The sequence below is a fragment of the Mixophyes fleayi genome, chromosome 6 (assembly GCF_038048845.1).
Source record: "Mixophyes fleayi isolate aMixFle1 chromosome 6, aMixFle1.hap1, whole genome shotgun sequence".
In the NCBI taxonomy this organism is placed as follows: Eukaryota; Metazoa; Chordata; class Amphibia; order Anura; family Limnodynastidae; genus Mixophyes; species Mixophyes fleayi.
Window position 1 is genome coordinate 188,538,392 of NC_134407.1, and position 17,266 is coordinate 188,555,657.

At 39.5% G+C, this 17,266-nt stretch overlaps 2 protein-coding genes across 5 annotated transcripts in view; one reads left to right on the top strand and one right to left on the bottom strand.

The window, feature by feature from the left end:
- Positions 1-17,266, bottom strand: part of MYL9 (myosin light chain 9) — a 32,015-nt gene that overhangs the window by 6,785 nt on the left and 7,964 nt on the right. The window contains exon 1 of one of the 3 annotated variants that reach the window (XM_075177634.1): positions 14,838-14,875. The exons of 1 other annotated variant lie outside the window; for it this stretch is intronic. The gene's annotated coding sequence lies outside the window, so the exon portion shown is untranslated. Of the gene's footprint in view, positions 1-9,169; positions 9,278-14,837; positions 14,876-17,266 lie in introns of those variants that run through there. One more of the 3 variants, XM_075177632.1, reaches the window with a different exon arrangement.
- LOC142094955 (phosphatidate phosphatase LPIN3-like) overlaps positions 8,362-17,266 on the top strand; it is a 56,287-nt gene continuing 47,382 nt past the window's right edge. The window contains exon 1 of one of the 2 annotated variants that reach the window (XM_075177628.1): positions 8,362-8,435. The gene's annotated coding sequence lies outside the window, so the exon portion shown is untranslated. Of the gene's footprint in view, positions 8,436-14,906; positions 14,976-17,266 lie in introns of those variants that run through there. The other variant, XM_075177627.1, reaches the window with a different exon arrangement.

Consider the following 17,266-nt stretch of genomic DNA (forward strand, 5'->3'; position numbering starts at 1 on the left):
CAGAGGCACTTCTTCAGCTTCGATGCAATAATGAAGCAAGTATTGCATTTGAAAACAAAGCAGATCTGTTATATTTTTAGATGTTAACAGCTGCAAAAGGCATTCAAAATTGTACATGAGGAGGCAGTCAAAAAGTTGCTGCCTTTTGCAACAACCTACCTTTGCGAACAAGGATTTTCCACTCTAACAAACATAAAAACAAAGCAGAGAAATCGATTGGACGCTGAAGACTGCATCCAAATTGTTCTGACATCAAAATGCCCCAATATTGATGCTCTCGTATCAAATGAAGCAACATCATTTCTCCAAAACCTGAAGTTTTGAAGTTGAAGCTTTCAAAGAAATTTTAAATAGATATATAGATATATATTTAGATTTTGAATCTAAGTATCTAAATATATTTGGGGGTAAAAGGTAAAAAAGTTCCCTGACCCCTGTTCTAGTGTGACCGTGGCCACCACTGGTGTTACTAGTATTTGCCGACACACACACACACACACACACACACACACACACACACTCTACAGATGTTGTGTAAGCACTATACTGAAAAAGAACTTATACAGATCTGTGCACAACTCTTAAATGATGTTTCCCCAAATGAATGGGTGCCAATGTTGGACTGGGGTATGCCAGGCCACCAATAAATCCAGTTACATGATCAAAAAGGATATATTTTATGGAGCACATTTATTTTAGAGGTTACAAAGGTTAAAAAGAATTCCTGGTGTATATTTTCTCTCGTTTTTGGTACTCTACAAGTTGTTTAAAAATTAATAAGTTAACACCCTCCCCCCCCCCCCCAAAATACCAAAAAACAGCTGTACCAATAATGTGGCAGCCTGCAACTCAGCAAAATGTACGGGATCCATTGCATATCATTTTCTACTGATAATCTAGATGATAAAACAAATGTTTACCTGTTTTCTGTAATGTAAATTAGTGTCCTCTAAATTACGTATAGATAACTATTTTTTTTGACGTGCTAATATTCAGATTTAGGATTTTGATTGACCTTTTGGTTTGTCTAAGCAGAGCTTAGATAAACAAAAGGTCAATCAAGTGGCAGCTATGAGTTGTGTTCATTCAGTACAGAAAAACGTTTCCCGGATAGAGCAGAAGGACAGATAGAACAAAATATCATTGTGGACAGTAACGCTTACAAATTACAGTGGAAGAGGGGTACATAGTCTACATTTAAAAGAAGCGTACAAATATCAAAATAGTTATTTGTCTAATTTGTGCTCTATGCAAGTCTATATCAGATTAGGTCTTCCCATCAATGAACATTCAATTGTGCAGGGAAACATGTTTTGCTTAAGCAAAATAGAATCCCCTTTATTTCTGTTGAAAAAAAAGTTAAAATGGAGCAATTACAGCAGCATATCCAATGGAATGCTGCAGATTATACCTTCAGTGCACAATAATAAGGGAGACAGTCTTTTTATATAGAGTGAACCTTCTTACATCTACAGAGTAAGACAATGCTCAATAAGGGAACTAATCAACAGAGCTGTTCTCAGCCATAGAAAGTAATAGCTATACAGTTCACTGTAACAAAACAATTTGTTTTCCTTGTGTGCTTTTCAAAGTCAGATTTCCCCTTTGAGGCTTGGTGGAAGACACATCAAAAGGTAGCTAAATAGGCACTTGCTAATTACAACACAACAAAAAAAAAAAAATCTGGTGTGAGTGTGAAGGAAGCTATTTTAACACCGGTCAGTTAAATTACAGTCCCACTGGACTAAGGACATGGTTACAATTCAAACATTTTAAAGCAGCAATCCCATGAAATAAAATGATTTCTATAGCATAAATCACTGTGGCTGACTAGAAGAAGAATGTTGGTACTTACAATTTTTCCTTGTTTTGTTTCTTCAAGCTACTATTAATGATTTATAATTCTGCTGTGTCATGGGCTACCATGGCAACCACAGTCACATGGAACATGATAGCAAGCACAGAGGTCTGGAAACGTCTGTATGCTCTGTGTGATGCAAAATCTCCCCACCTCTGCCATCACATGACACGCTGAGAACAGTGAGCATGTATAACTGGCAGCATCCATATTTTGCAAACGACAGAGAGATTTTGAAAGGGAGACGATTTGTAGAAGGACAGCGAAGAAAAATTAATATTAGATGAATGCTTAAAATTGACTCAACTTGCTACTTAAAGAGAAAAATAAATACATTTATGTGGGATTGCTGCTTTGAATCCAAACAATTTAAGTATACATAGTACTTAAGTGGCCAATTTTGTCAGCTGCAAGCATCAGATGAGAGGACCAGTGTCAAATTATTCCCTCGTGGAGTGACCAAACTTGATGAGATTGGCTAGTCGGATGAAAAATGACTGAGGCTGCTGGTGCAGGCATAAGGTGACTATACACATACAGCCCAATATTAGTGATCTCTGGTCATCTTACTAGTGCATTTACAAATTTGCCATAAAAATCTGATCAAATTATTATCCTACGCCGTCATTTTCAGGCGAGCGCCAATAATGGGTGAGACATGGCAGAGTGTGCTAGTAGCTAGACTATTTAGTATGTTTACCTACATACAGTGCTCTCTGCAGATAAAATAGTACTGATTGTAAGCTCGTCAGTAGGACCATAAGTTACATTCCTATACTGTAAGCAATGTATATTTGTTTTATGTTCCACCATACATGTCGCTGGCTTATAAACAAAATAAATAAAATTTAAGTACAGAGCGATCCTGTATTTTCAAACGTTTAGAAGCTCTAACAAACATAATTGAATAAGGTTTCAATTCCTGATAAATATATTTAAAAATGTTTGTACTTTTGTTGACTACCCAATATAGGCAACTTGCCTTTGCACAGTTAATGTTACCAGCTCTTATGGACATCTGTGCCGTATCTCCAAAAGCCTTACATGAGGATATCCTGGTCTACAGAATTGCAAGTTGGAAATGTGTAGACATTGCTTTCCATACGGGACAATTTAAAGTACAGACAAGGTCTGGAACATCTTCACAAGCATTTCTAATTACACTACATGGCCAAAGCCACGTGGACACCCGAGCATCACATACATATGTGCTTGTTACACAACCGATTCTAAATCCATGGGCATTAATACGGAATTGGTCACCCCTTTGCTGCCATAACAGCCTCCACTCTTCCGAGAAGGTTTTACACTATATTTTGTCACATGGCTGCGGGGATTCACAGCCATTCAGCCACAAATGCATTATCGAGGTCGGAAATGCATTATCGAGGTCGGACACTGATGTTGGGCAATAAGGCCTGGCTTGCAGTCTGTGTTCCAATTCACTCCAATGGGGTTAGGGGTCAGGGCTCTGAGCAGGCCAGTCAAGTTCTTCCACACCAAGCTTGGGAAACCATTTTTTGGTGAACATCGCTTTGTGCACGTGGGCATTGGCATTTTGTAATAGGAAAGAGGCTTCCCTAAACTGTTGCCACAAAGTAGGAAGCACACCATTCTCAAGAATGTCATTGTATGCTCTAGCAATAATATTTTTCTTCACTGGAACGAAAAGGTCTCAGGCCAAACCACGAAACACACCCCACACCATTATTCCTCCTCCACCAAACTTTAAATTTGACAGTACACATTTGGGTATGAAGAGTTCTCCTGTCATATGCATTTCGCCCATCATATTTCCAGATGGTGAAGCGCAAGAGAACACATTTCCACCGCTCCAGAGTCAAAAGGTGGTGTGCTTTACACCACTCCAGTCGACATTTGGCATTACACGTGGTGATCTGAGGCTTATGTGGGGCTGTTTGGCAATGAAAACCCAATCCTTGAAGCTTGACAAATAGTTCTCGTGCGGGCGTTGGTTCCAGAGGCAGCTCAGTAGACAGTACTGTAACCGAGGACAGGCGATTTTTACACCCCAAGCGTTTCAATCCCGTTGTGTGCTTGTGTAACCTACGGCTTCATGGTTCAGTTATTGTTGTTTTCACTTCACAATAACAGCACTTACAGTTGATCGGGACAGCTCTAGCAGGGCAGAAATATGACAAACCGACTTGTTGGAAAGGAGCTCTTCAGTAGGACCCATTCAACTGCAAATGTTTGACTATGGAGATTGCATGGCCATATGCTAGAAGTTATGCCACTGTTAGTGTGGCTGAAATGACCAAACACACCAATTAGTCAGGTGTCCACACTTTTCATCATCACCATTTATTTATATAGCGCCACTGATTCCGCAGCGCTGTACAGAGAACTCACTCACATCAGTCCCTGGCCCATTGGAGCTTACAGTCTAAATTCCCTAACATATACACACGCACACACACACACACACACACACACAGAGACACACTAGGGTCAATTTTGATAGCAGTCAATTAACTAGTATGTTTTTGGCCCTTTACAGGTCTCCCCATATTTTATACTGTATGTTTTTCAGTCTCATTGGTTAGCAGTTTTTCAGTAGTGGATTCTTATCTTCGGGGCATATAAATGAAAAATATTTGGGAACATATATAAGTGTTAAATATTTTTATTACCAAATAAGAAGTAATTTATGAAACTGTTGGACAGGTAACAATGGATTGCTGTAGTTTACAACGCCAGTGGATACCTGGCCACATTGTTTGTACATATCACCTCTGTGTTGTGTCAAAAAATGTTTACACTTTACAAGTTGTAATTCATTCTCCTGTAGTTCTTTGTAAAATTAAATTGTCTTGTTTAAAATGTTACACACACTAAATATAACCGAATTTTAGCATTTTGTATTATGGGGAAAAAATAATGTTTGTAATTAGGTTGATTGATTTGAAATAATGTCCTTTTCCGCATAGATAACAATACCTTTTATAGCAGATATCACTCCTAATGCCTATGTACAGGTTTGGCATAATATTGATGGGCAGATAGTATCTTCCATAAACAGTACACTATATAGCATCACTTATCTGTTAGAGTGTACAAAATGCTTGTTTCCAAAACGTTTGGATACAAGAACCTTTATTTGAGAATATATAAAAATTATAATTAAATCTTAATATTATTCTACATTATACACACATATACCAATAAAGATGGACTTGTCAACACCCTCAGCCCCTCCATCAACTACATAAGAGAATTTACATTTCCCTGCTGAATCTGTCTCCACCCTCATTAGGATTATGATTTGCACATTATGCAAATCAGTGTGTGACTTTTTATTACAACTTAAGTCAGAAAGTGACAAGTCCTCATTAATAAAGTTGCTCGATGGAGAGGTGTACAAAGCTTCTGAAACGTCTCGTTATAACAAGTTGGATATATAAAACGATAACAGTGGAATAGTCAGAGTTAGGAGTGAATTGAAAATCTCCATAAGGGAATGAACTTATGTTCTGTCATAGGTCAGACAATCCTTTACAGTTGTACTTATTTTTTTTTTTTTTAGTCTATTATCTTTTATTTATTAAGCACCAACATATTCTGCAGTGCTGTGCATATAGGGGATCACAACACAAGCCAATTGCATAGGACTACATAAAAATTACAGTTTATGTCAGGCTGTATCCATAGATCAGCACAGTGGGCGAATTACAGGAACCCAGAATCCCCCACTCCCCCCATATTTAGACTTTTACAAAGGATATATAAAGTTTGCTATATCCATTTTTTATGCCAGTTATTATGTAGTATTATGCATATTCATTGAATATTTAAGTCCATTAGAAACTTATGTGTCTAAACTCTGCTCTTGCCTCTGCATTTTTAAACTTTCAACATATCAGGAAGTTCATAGTCGCCAACTGTCCCTAATTCCAATAGATCGTCCCAGGATTTAAAGATTCCTCACTGTAAATGTCTGTTTTCAATGTCGACTAACTGCACAGTGCAATTCCTCTTATTCTGTGCAATGATTTGCAATCCTCACTATCTATCCTTATTCCATCTGCTTTATCAGTAAAATGACCAATGTTAAATTTAATTGAGCTGCTTCTTCCTCTTCACACTGCCCTGGGAACTGCTCACTGACACATTCTTTACAGGGTTTATTGCTTTCGAAGAAACTGGTCCCTGCTTATTCGCCTGCTTAAAAGTGTTAACCAACCAAATATGTCTGGCAGCCTCTGCTCGCAGCTTTCCATTGGTTCCCCCATACACACCCCCACAGCCTGAGTACATCGCATTAGGAGGTATATTTAAAGTGCAAATAAAAAAAACACAATAACCAAATTTATTAAACCTACCATGATGGGGCTTGTGGTGCACCATAATTTAACAGTACAGTCTGTGATGTGCTTGGATGCACAAGCTCAGGTAGCAAATCATTTTTAATGCAAGATATGAAAATATCAAACATGTCCAGCATGTTCATTTGTAAACTGAATAAAAAAAACACTTAAAAGATTTTACAGCATTTTTGTATAATATATGCACAATTTGTTTATTTTTTAAATCTTACTCCATGTTCTCCATAGTAACCAATCAGCCGAGATCTTATTGGTTGCTATGGGTTACAGTGATCAATCATTTCTCCCCCTGCTTCATTTAAGCCTTTCTAGAATTAGATCTGGACCGCGACATTTTTTAAAAAATTATACATTTCTTATTTTATTCTTCATAACGAAGACAGTGTTGTTGAATATTATATAAAAGGTAGATGTGCGGGTCAGTAAAATAGCACAAGATAAAAAGCAGCTGCAGGAATGTATTCAGACAGTAAACACCAGTAACATCCTTCACATCATATAACCAGGCTCACAGCTGCTGAGCAGGTGCAGGTAAGATCATTGTGCTGCAGTATTATAGGATACTGGTGCACTAGATCCACACTGTGACAGGTCTGCTGACATAGGTCAGAATTTTAAAAAAATAATTTAAAATATTTATATTTTTATTGAATATTTATGAAGCTCAAACATAAGAATAGTTAGTGTCAGTTGAATTTAATCTACAGATTAAGAGAAATTATCACAGTGCAGATAAACTATACTCTGCAGTTGGCCAATACTAAAAAAAACTGGGGTAGTTCTCGTAAACAAATTTCCAGGAACTGTTCCCAAGAATCAGGAGTTGGCAACTATATAATAATCATCATCATTTATTTATATAGCGCCACTAATTCCGCAGCGCTGTACAGAGAACTCACTCACATCAGTCCCTGCCCCATTGGAGCTTACAGTCTACATTTCCTAATATAGACACTCACACACAGTCACAGACAGACAGACAGACAGACAGGGAGAGACTAGGGTTTTTTTTTAATTTTTGATAGCAGCCAATTAACCTACCAGTATGTTTTTGGAGTGTGGGAGGAAACCGGAGCACCCGGAGGAAACCCACGCAAACACGGGGAAAACATACAAACTCCACACAGATAAGTCATCGTCGAGAATCGAACTCATGAACCCAGTGCTGTGAGGCAGAAGTGCTAACCACTAGACCACTGTGCTGCCCCACAATAACTGTACACGGCGTACATGCCTGGTGTGGTGTTAAAGGGCGAGATGGTGCAGACCTAACGGAACTTGATTCTCAATCCAGTTTTGAAATCACTATTGGCAAATGTTAAGATACGGATGCCAATAGTCCTTCTTGGGGAGGGCCAGTTGCTTATTTGGTCCCCAGTGATCACATCCATTGTTTTGAACTCTCTCTTTTTTTTTTGGGTGTTTTATCCACACATTTGTGGATACAACCATGTAAGGACTCCCAAAGTATCTGCCCGTATCCTAAATTCTTTTATCACGGTACCCACCCTGCACAATAGAGTAAATCTTAGATAATTTGCAGTGTTTGCAGACGGTTTTATTTTGTGTCGGAAAGCCTGGCGATGTGCACGGCTATGTATATTGCTGGAACGTAGAAAACAAACATTTGTTTTCATTAATCCTGTTTATCGCTTTGGTCATGAGAAATGATAGCAGGTATATAAATCCAGCCAGCACTAGCCCCCAGATTTCTGTCACTGGCGCTCTGAGCACATCTCAGGCGCCAGGATGTGTACAAATAGACTGTATCCCATATAAACCAGTCAGCCTTTTTGCTAGTATAGTTTACAAAAGTAAACCAAACATCTGATTGGTTCCTATGAATTTAACTGTGCACATTGGGAGTGGTAGACTGTAATTGGATGACACAAAGTGGTCAAATGGCAATACAATGAGGTTAACGTATGCCATGTTCTGGAAAAAATAAAAAATAAATAAAGTATTGGTATTTAATAATATATGGACTTTATTTACCACCAATTTACCTCAGCTTTCTGCTACATCCACTTATACAGACTACCAATATGTCATTACATAAGTCATAGCCGCAGGATAGTTGTGTGCTCTGTAACATTATGGTATTTATATGTCGGAATACATTAACATTTTTGTGTCACTTTGCAGGTAATCCTCAAGCATGGGTTACGTCACATCGCCCGAGGGAAACAGCTGCTAATGATCAGAATTAGGGACAGGACCTGGTCTAACAGGTCAGTGACTATCCCTGTTCACACTAAGTCAGGGTGTGAAACTTATCTTTGATTTATATAGCGTAGCAACCATTACAGAAACCAGTAACAGGATTGTCTCGGGTATAAATATTTATAACAGTGTGTAATGTACAGGTGTGGGCTCTATTGTCCAGAATGCTTAAAGTAAAAAAAAAAAAGTAAAAATAATTAAAAATATTTGGAGCATTATAGCTAAACTATAGGAAATTATATTTAAAGGTCCCCCCCATGGTTCCCCACAGTGCCCTAGATATCCCACTCTTCATTAACTCATTCAGCAATTACTACTCAGCGATCAGCGTCAGTATGCATTACATCATTGCCCTTCAGCAGCAATTATTTACTTGGTGGATTTCAGCACTTTCTGATACTGGATCCAATACCTGTGCATGAGATCTAAAGTAATAGTCAAGTGCTGCCAGTACCTGATAGCGTCTTATTTCTTTTGGATAATTGACATATGTGTTTAGTTTAGTATTGGTAGGCGAAGACATACAAAATAAACCGATGAGGAGCAGATAACTGAGGGGATAGATAAAGATGACAAATAGAGTGGGGCTACATAATTGGTGGCAGAAGAGCTAGAGGAGAAAGGTTAGACCGGGTGGGGCAAGTGCATGTGTTTAGTCACTTTGTATGATGAAAGTCAGTGCGAAAAGTGGTGCTGGGTAGAGGGTAGGGAAGGGTTAACACGCCAGCTTCATGTCTCTTACCTGCTTAGGAGTAAGACAGCAACTCAGAGCTCTCCTCTGCCGATCAGGACACAGGGAAGGACTGTGCTAACCTTCCCAGGGTCCTAAAACCAAACGAGGAGGGCAGCCAATGGGGGAAGGCACTCTCCCCTCTCCAGCCTGTCCTCCCGCCTGGGATTTGGCCATACAAGGAAAAGGAATTTGAGGAGGATGCAAGATCTGTGGGACACAAGAGATCAGAACCCAAACACAGGATATTCTCCCTTATATAGTTCTCAGCCCCACTTTCTGACAGCGTGCAGAGAATCCTCTATACAAGGCTGTATACATAGGGAGACACTGACAATCCTCCTTATAAGGGGTGTGTGTAGGTGGATGTGGAAAGAAAAGGTACAAAATTCTGCAGAAAAAACCCAATGCAGAGCGACACACAGTAAGAGCTTTATACAGTACATATGTGTGGTGTGTATATGAACAAAAGCACAAGGACATACAACATATAGATTTATGAAGGCATTGTGGGCTGTACCCAGGATTAGAACAGGACTGTGTACAGAACATAAATATCTTGTACATGTTTACTGCATAAAGAGCTTGGGCAACTTTTCTGTTCATATTACTTCTACTGTAACATTCAGTTTACTATTTCAGTTAATAATTTCCTAACGTCACTAGAGATCTTCAAATAGTCAGCCTATTGCACTGTCATAAGATAATATATATCAGTGGCATCTCTCGTGGACCTTGGTCTCTCAGTAGGGCCACACCTCGCATTGCTCAGGAGTGACAAACAGTGTGAGCACCGTGGCGTCTGCATCCATTATAACTAGGTTACGTCCAGACTCCTGTCGACGTTTTCTAATTCACACATTTGAGGTTACAAAATTGTTGGCTCCTGACAATTGATACCGACAGGACTTTCCTGGCTTCTCCCAACCCGCTCTTTGTCCAGATAGGTCGCACGTTGACAGCCGACAACACGCCTCAAGCAGAGGACACCTTACAGCGTGTTAATGGTGTTCACCTATAACGTTTTAACAATTTTTACAAATGATCAGCATTTAAATTCATACTGAATTTAAATGCTGATCATTTGTAAAAATTGTTAAAACGTTATAGGTGAACACCATTAACACGCTGTAACATGGCCCAGTACAACTCACACTTGACATACGAGTCTTGCTCTCTCTCACACATACACTATAACATAACATTATTATAACAACTGTATCCAGAACAATTTGCATCAGCCCTGTATTATAGAACACTGTGACTAGGAGCCATGACTGTTAATAACATCAACAAGGTGGGGTGCGGGCGGTCACTGGAGAGGGGGGAAGCTGGAGGAACGTCAGTACAGGAAAAGGGACACACTCCATTCATCAGGAAAAACATTTTTTTTTGTTGTCACCATGGTGACTGTTCCCAGCCCTGAATTAGATAAATGAAGCTCACATAATGACCATTACTACACCTGTTCAACGATCATGCAGGTGCAACCACATGATTAACGGATCAGCCTGATCACTGGTTCTAAGATATCATCATCTAGTCTATGTGGAGATCTTGAACTGTTTGGTTTTTTTTTACACTGAAATCTTTAGGTTAATGGTCTGTAGCTGGGTACACACTACACTGTTTTCATTCAATAATCGGCTCAAACAGACGACATACGACCGCTCGTTCAAAAGTCGGGTCAGTGTGTGCAGTGACACGATGGTCGAAAGTCTGCCCAAATGGACGATTGTCGCCTCATTTGGTTGGTCGTACCATTTAATATTTTCGGTCCAATCTCGTTTCCGCTGTGTAGTGTGTATAAACTTCCGACCGATGTGTACAAAATTGCAATCATTGCTCACTACAACATGGCTGTAAAAAGTCGCTAAAGGGACGTCCGCTCTTCCCTTTATCGTCCTAAACAAGGCTAGTGTGTATGCAGTCCATGGACCGAGCGATCGGATCATCGATCGCATGTAAAATCGCTCGGCATAAAAAGTTGGTCGAAATTTCTGTAGTGTGTACCCAGCTTGAGGGCACACTGAAAACAAGACTGCACTTTAAGACAGCCGCTTGTGGCTTGGGTTGGTTTTCAAATCTATGTATCGAACAGCTTGTTAAGGAAAAGAGAGGTATTATACAGGTATCGTCTGGCTAGTAAAATACAATCACACACACACACAGAAATATATATTTATATATAATGTGTTTCAAGAGACCAGGGGGTATATTTACTAAACTGCGGATCTGAAAATCTGAAAAAATGGAGATGTTGCTTATAGCAACCAATGAGATTCTAGTTATCATTTTGTAGAATGTACTAAAGAAATGATAACTAGAATCTGATTGGTTGCTATAGGCAACATCTCCACTTTTTCAAACCCGCTGTTTAGTAAATACACCCCCAGGAAGCAACTGTATGAAATGAGGGAAAAGTTTAACAAGATTCCAAACTGCAAATTTAGTAAAGCTGGGTACACAGCTGGTCGTGAGTGCGTACACACTCCCACGTTTGCCCGGCATCGTTCCATCGCTGATCGTGCTTTTTAGGAAGTTTAGAAAACCAAATCAACAGATGTGATGTGTTTATGTAAGATAAAGGGGAGAAACACACAGGGCAGTATGCAATTGATATGTGTTTACTCTATTAAACAGTTTACTCCTTACTTAAAAAAACATAGCTGTACTGTAAAATAAAATGTTATCTTCAGGGGGAAGAAGACAAATCGAATTTGTTCTAATCTGAGCGCACACAACCATTTTTATGTACAATATTTTAGAACATCTGTATTTCTAAAATACGAAACTTCTATACTATACCGAAAGAGATCAATAATACACAAGAAAATTATTGGTGGACTGTGGGGAAAAAAAATATTACAGGATAGAAAATATGGGTTTCGAAAATGTCACACACACAGGGATAGCGTACATTATCCAAAACTTCGAAAAACCAGAAAGAGAAAAGTTATCTGTTGCTGCTGTTTGGTACGGATTTATTACACACAGACATATAATCATCATAGAGTGACTGTAAGAAGAATTGCTAAATAATTTAAAGGGGGAGAGGGTGACAAAATGGCATTTTATATATAGTTTAGTCAGTTGTTATGTTTGTAAACTTTGGAACACATTGCTTAGAACATTATAAATTACATTTAAAAATGACCCCTAGTAATTCTCTGAGGGAAGAACTATCAGAACAAACATTTAAGGGGTGAAACTTTATTAAATGATTGGAGGCTGATTACTTGTTCAGCGTTTTCACATTTTGAATTGAAGAGCGGAGGTATCACCTGTAAAGTGATGAAAGCAGTGGCAGATTGCAACTTCAATGGAACCTTGGTGGTGGGTAGCATGGGCACAGGGGCTGGGTGGCAATTGTCCCCCAGGTCAATCCTTTGGGGACTGGGACCATTTAACTTGTTTAATAATAGGCTGCTAAGCCAAGTCTTGCCCCCTTACCCCGGGCTAAAATTTGCCATCCAGCCCCAGCATGGGCATCCTCTCGCATACTTATCACTTGTCTGATTACCGATTGGAACAGTCAGACCTCCTTAATAGTCCATATATAGAATATTATAGTGTTTTACTATGTACAACAGGCCTCATACTTTGCCATAGCATCCGCCGGGGGATAAACAGGAAGCCATTTTCTCAAAGTTCACTTTTGTCAAGGTCATACTTGCAGCACTGGGCAGCATGGTGGCTCAGTGGTTAGCACTTCTACCTCACAGCACTGGGGTCATGAGTTCAATTCCCGACTATGGCCTTATCTGTGTGGAGTTTGTATGTACTGCCAGTGTTTGGGTGGGTTTCCTCCGGGTGCTCCGGTTTCCTCCCACACTCCAAAAACATACTAGTAGGTTAATTGGCTGCTATCAAAACTGACCCTAGTCTCTGTCTGTCTGTTAGGGAATTTATAATGCAAGCTCTCTGTACAGAGCTGCGGAATTAGTGGTGCTATATAAAGGAGGATGATGATGAAAGCATTCAGTGGCCACAAAGGTGTCCCAACAGTCTACTGGAAAACTTAGTGCGGTCTTTCTGCATACCTTCCAATATATCTGAATTATAGAGGAAGCTCACCCACTGCTGCCGTCTGAATCAGCATTACAGGAAACACCCAGTTCAGCAATTCAAAGCTGCATTTAAATCACGTCATCCTTTTAGCACAAAATATGTCCCCACAGATCCTAGTGCGGTTGTTACTGAGCTACCCTTATCTGAGTCTGTCCTATGGATCTAGAAGTCAGACTAAAATAATGAGATTTGGTGAGTGTGGCATGAAGATCTGGGTCCACTAGGTTACCATTTCTGACATGAGGACATCTCCCAATGACCTAGTGTAGCCCGTATCCACGTGCGTGAGCATAAAGTATAAAAATATTGCCATTATAAGTTATACGATATTTATTAGCCAATCACTGTACAGTTGCCTTGATTTGGAACCCAAGCACTGCAATAATAATACTGTCATCTGTTGTTTGCATATTTCTAACAGAGTTGCCACATGGACAGTATTTAAATAATAAACTGGTACAAACTATGCCAGAGATAAAACCGTTACTCATGGACAGGATTTAATGCCATCAACTCTCTCTCTTTTGGGTTAAAATCTGTCTCGTCTCATTTGAAAGTTGACGGCTCTTTTGGTTCTGATTTATAGGTCTCTCTGGCTCACCGATTCGGCTCCTAAACGTCCTGTAGCATTCAGCCTATTTTATGTATTTACATCTATTTATATTGCACCAGGATATACCACGGTGCTTTACCATCAAGACAAACACAGTAATAAAACAAGACTGAGTATTAAACAGAGAAGTAGGTAAGAGGGCCCTGCTCTCAAGCTTACAATGTAGGGGTCATGTTTTAGAATTTGTATCCGGTTGTCTACAGTGGTAGTAGTATTAATAACTGAAAGCTCTCCATAGGCAAGACTGCCCTACCGCTTGAGATGAGGTATGTCAGGTGTTGTGAAACTACAAGTCCCAGCATACCCTTCCAGCAATAAGCTGCTATATATTGGCAAAGCATGCTGGGACTTGTAGTTTCACAACACCTGGGGTGTCACAGGTCAGCCAACACTGCGGTAGGTAGTCAACTGATAGGTTTCCTGACTCAGCGACTACATAATTGCCAGCTTCATCGCAGTACAATGAGAAGATGACCACACATGCAGGGCGATCTAAAGGCTGCATTTTTTTGTCGTACCTGGTAGTGATCGCTATCTCTAACAACATTATCAGTTTTTTTACACACACACAATATGGACCCAAGTGGCTGCAATATCTCCCTTTTTGGCCGCATGAAATGCTTCAGCTCTATTTTCCCAGTTTCAGGAATTATATTTTGCCAACTAACTGTAAAAGAAACTGAACAATAAAAAAAAATAAAAAAGGCTAAGTTAATAAACTGGTGCTAGACTGTGCAGGTGAAGGCAAATTCATCAATTCAAAATTTAATTTAGCCACTGAAGCCTCAGTGTTAATTATTAAGTAGAATACAGACTTGAAATCCCCTATGGTGTTTCCCTCTTCACGTGGAGATATAGTCCCATTAATATTTCACCCTTACTAACATATAACATAAAAGAAGCTTATTTATCTCTGATTCCTGTGTCTGCTGAGAACCGTAATTGAGCAGCGTAATCCATGCAATATATATTTTTTCTATTAGATTCTTTACTTACCGATTTGTGTGTGTGTCTCTGTGTCTCACTTGCAGTATGAAGCAGGGTAGTGGGAGTGACTTCAATGAGATCATTAGAGGCAGGTAAAGGGAGGGGACCCAGGAAGATATAGGTCAAAGTATAAGGAGCATACACAAGGTAAGCTTTTCTATACAAGGGGCTGGGGCGCGGCAGAAGCTATAAAGGGTACTTTCAGCTGAACCTTTCTGGCGCTGGGCTTTGTACCATTGCTGCTTTTGTTTTGTTTTTTTTAAAAAAACATTTAATCAGAGAGAATATTTAATATGTGATGTAGAAAGCCACAACCTGTTTTATAAAGTCTGTCACTGTAACAAAAGCTCGTCCCTCCACCGTCCTGGCTGCCTCTGCATATAATACTCTGTGCTTCATCCACAAAATAGATCCATAGTACTACAAAACCCAATGAGAAATAGCAACAAACAAATACTGAATAGAGTACACAGTAAAATGCAAACTAAGAGCCTAACATAAAGTGTGAGGCATTCTAATAAAAGAAGATGACCCTCCCAATCGTATCTACAATATATTTTTTAAGCACTAGCAAGTGATCAGTTGTAAATTTGCACCAAACTTTCCTGTGTCTGTGGCAGTCTGTGGTTTTCTGTGTAGGGTGTAAATGATTTGTGTTGTTCTAGATCAGTGTTGGCTAACCTGTGACACTCCAGGTGATGTGAAACTACAAGTCCCAGCATACCCTTCCAGCAATAAGCTGCTTTATATTGGCAAAGCATGCTGGTACTTGTAGTTTCACAACACCTGGAGTGTCACAGGTTAGCCAACACTGTTCTAGATTATAGACAGGTAAAAGCAATGCAGCCTCATAAGGGTAGTTCCATAACAGCTGGTTATCCACTGGCTGCCGATATATGTTCTAGAACTTGACTGAATTCTACCTCACTACAGGGCACAAAACCAGATGGTCATGTCTGATGCTGTAGCTGTCAGTGTCAAATTTGACATTGTAGGTGCAAACAGTCTTGATTGCGGAATCATACAGGGAAGTTGCCCTAATACTTTTAAGCTGAAGCCATGAATTATTGCAGTTGCTTTGAACTGTCTAACGAGGCAGAAAACAGTGCTGTTCGTGGCTTCCTGGCAAAGTAGGGGCAGTTAGGGAAGAAGGGCAAAATACTTGGGGCCTAAATCCTATAGTTCCTGCATTTAGGCTTATGAGCATTGCGTTTTCTGGATCGCTGCATATTTTGGACTGTGTTGCTAGCAGAAGGTGAATGTATAGAATGCGCATGAAGATGACTGGTGCATTGTATATTCTCTGTCACTTCTGAAATGTGAAGTGTGTTTTTGATGTAGACAGCAAGAGACCAAAGACCCTTATATGTATCCTAGTATCCACAGAGGTGTACATGGAAGTGTTTGTTATCAGAACAAATGAAGATTTGTGTACTCCTAATTCAAAGGGGGGAATTTTAATTGACCTCGTTAATACTATGTTAATACTATTACTATGGTAATAGTGCACATTATTACCATCAGTACAGTAATTTCAACGCTGATATTCGCTCTCAGCTCTGAGAGCCGCTAGCAGAAATCAGTGTTAAAATTACTGTACTAACGGTAATAGTGCATTGGTCGCGTTAGTGGTGAGAGTAACGCAGCCAATTGAACCTCCCCCATACACTCTGAATGAACATGTTATTGGGACTATGGAAAAAAAATAATATATTTTTTGTTGCATCAAACTGTCCCTTTTAACGGTTTCATTTCCACAAATCAAATGTAAGACGATTAGGAACTTTAACTATATTTTCATACTGCGAATTATCAAGACCTACCATGTATTGTTTGTATCTAATCTCGAATGTCCATACTGTGCATAATCTGACAACAATCTGAGAGAATTCTGGGAGTTTATCTGTGGTGTGAGGAGTTCCGGGCTGCATATTATCAGGCTCAGACGTGGTGGACACTGGGCAGAATGTTTGGAATCTGGAGGAGGGGGGGAGAAGAGGTCAATGAGAGACTTGTGTATATGTGACTGTAATGTTGACAATAGATTACAATGTAAACTATTTACAACAAAAAGAGTTCTTCATGAAATAATCTACAGTCAAGGACAGTTAATCTGAAATTACCTGGCAAATTATGTAATTAGCTGAATAGATATTACATTTATTGCGCTTATGTAGCCGTTTCACACAAAGGGGGGCATTTATTAAGCCTTAAACAATGCGGAAACGGCTTTTTCCACATGGTGTAGTATTTTTAAGTATTTTAAGCCTAATGCAGGAAATAGCATAGATATCTCCTGCATTAGGATAAGTATCGCATTGGGGACTGCAGTCTGGGACAATTTAACAAGCTCCGAAAAGCTAGCTTGACCCCGATGTCCATCTGAAGATAGCGCTAACCGCTCAGGGGCAGGCATAGTCACGCCCCCTTCACTCTGA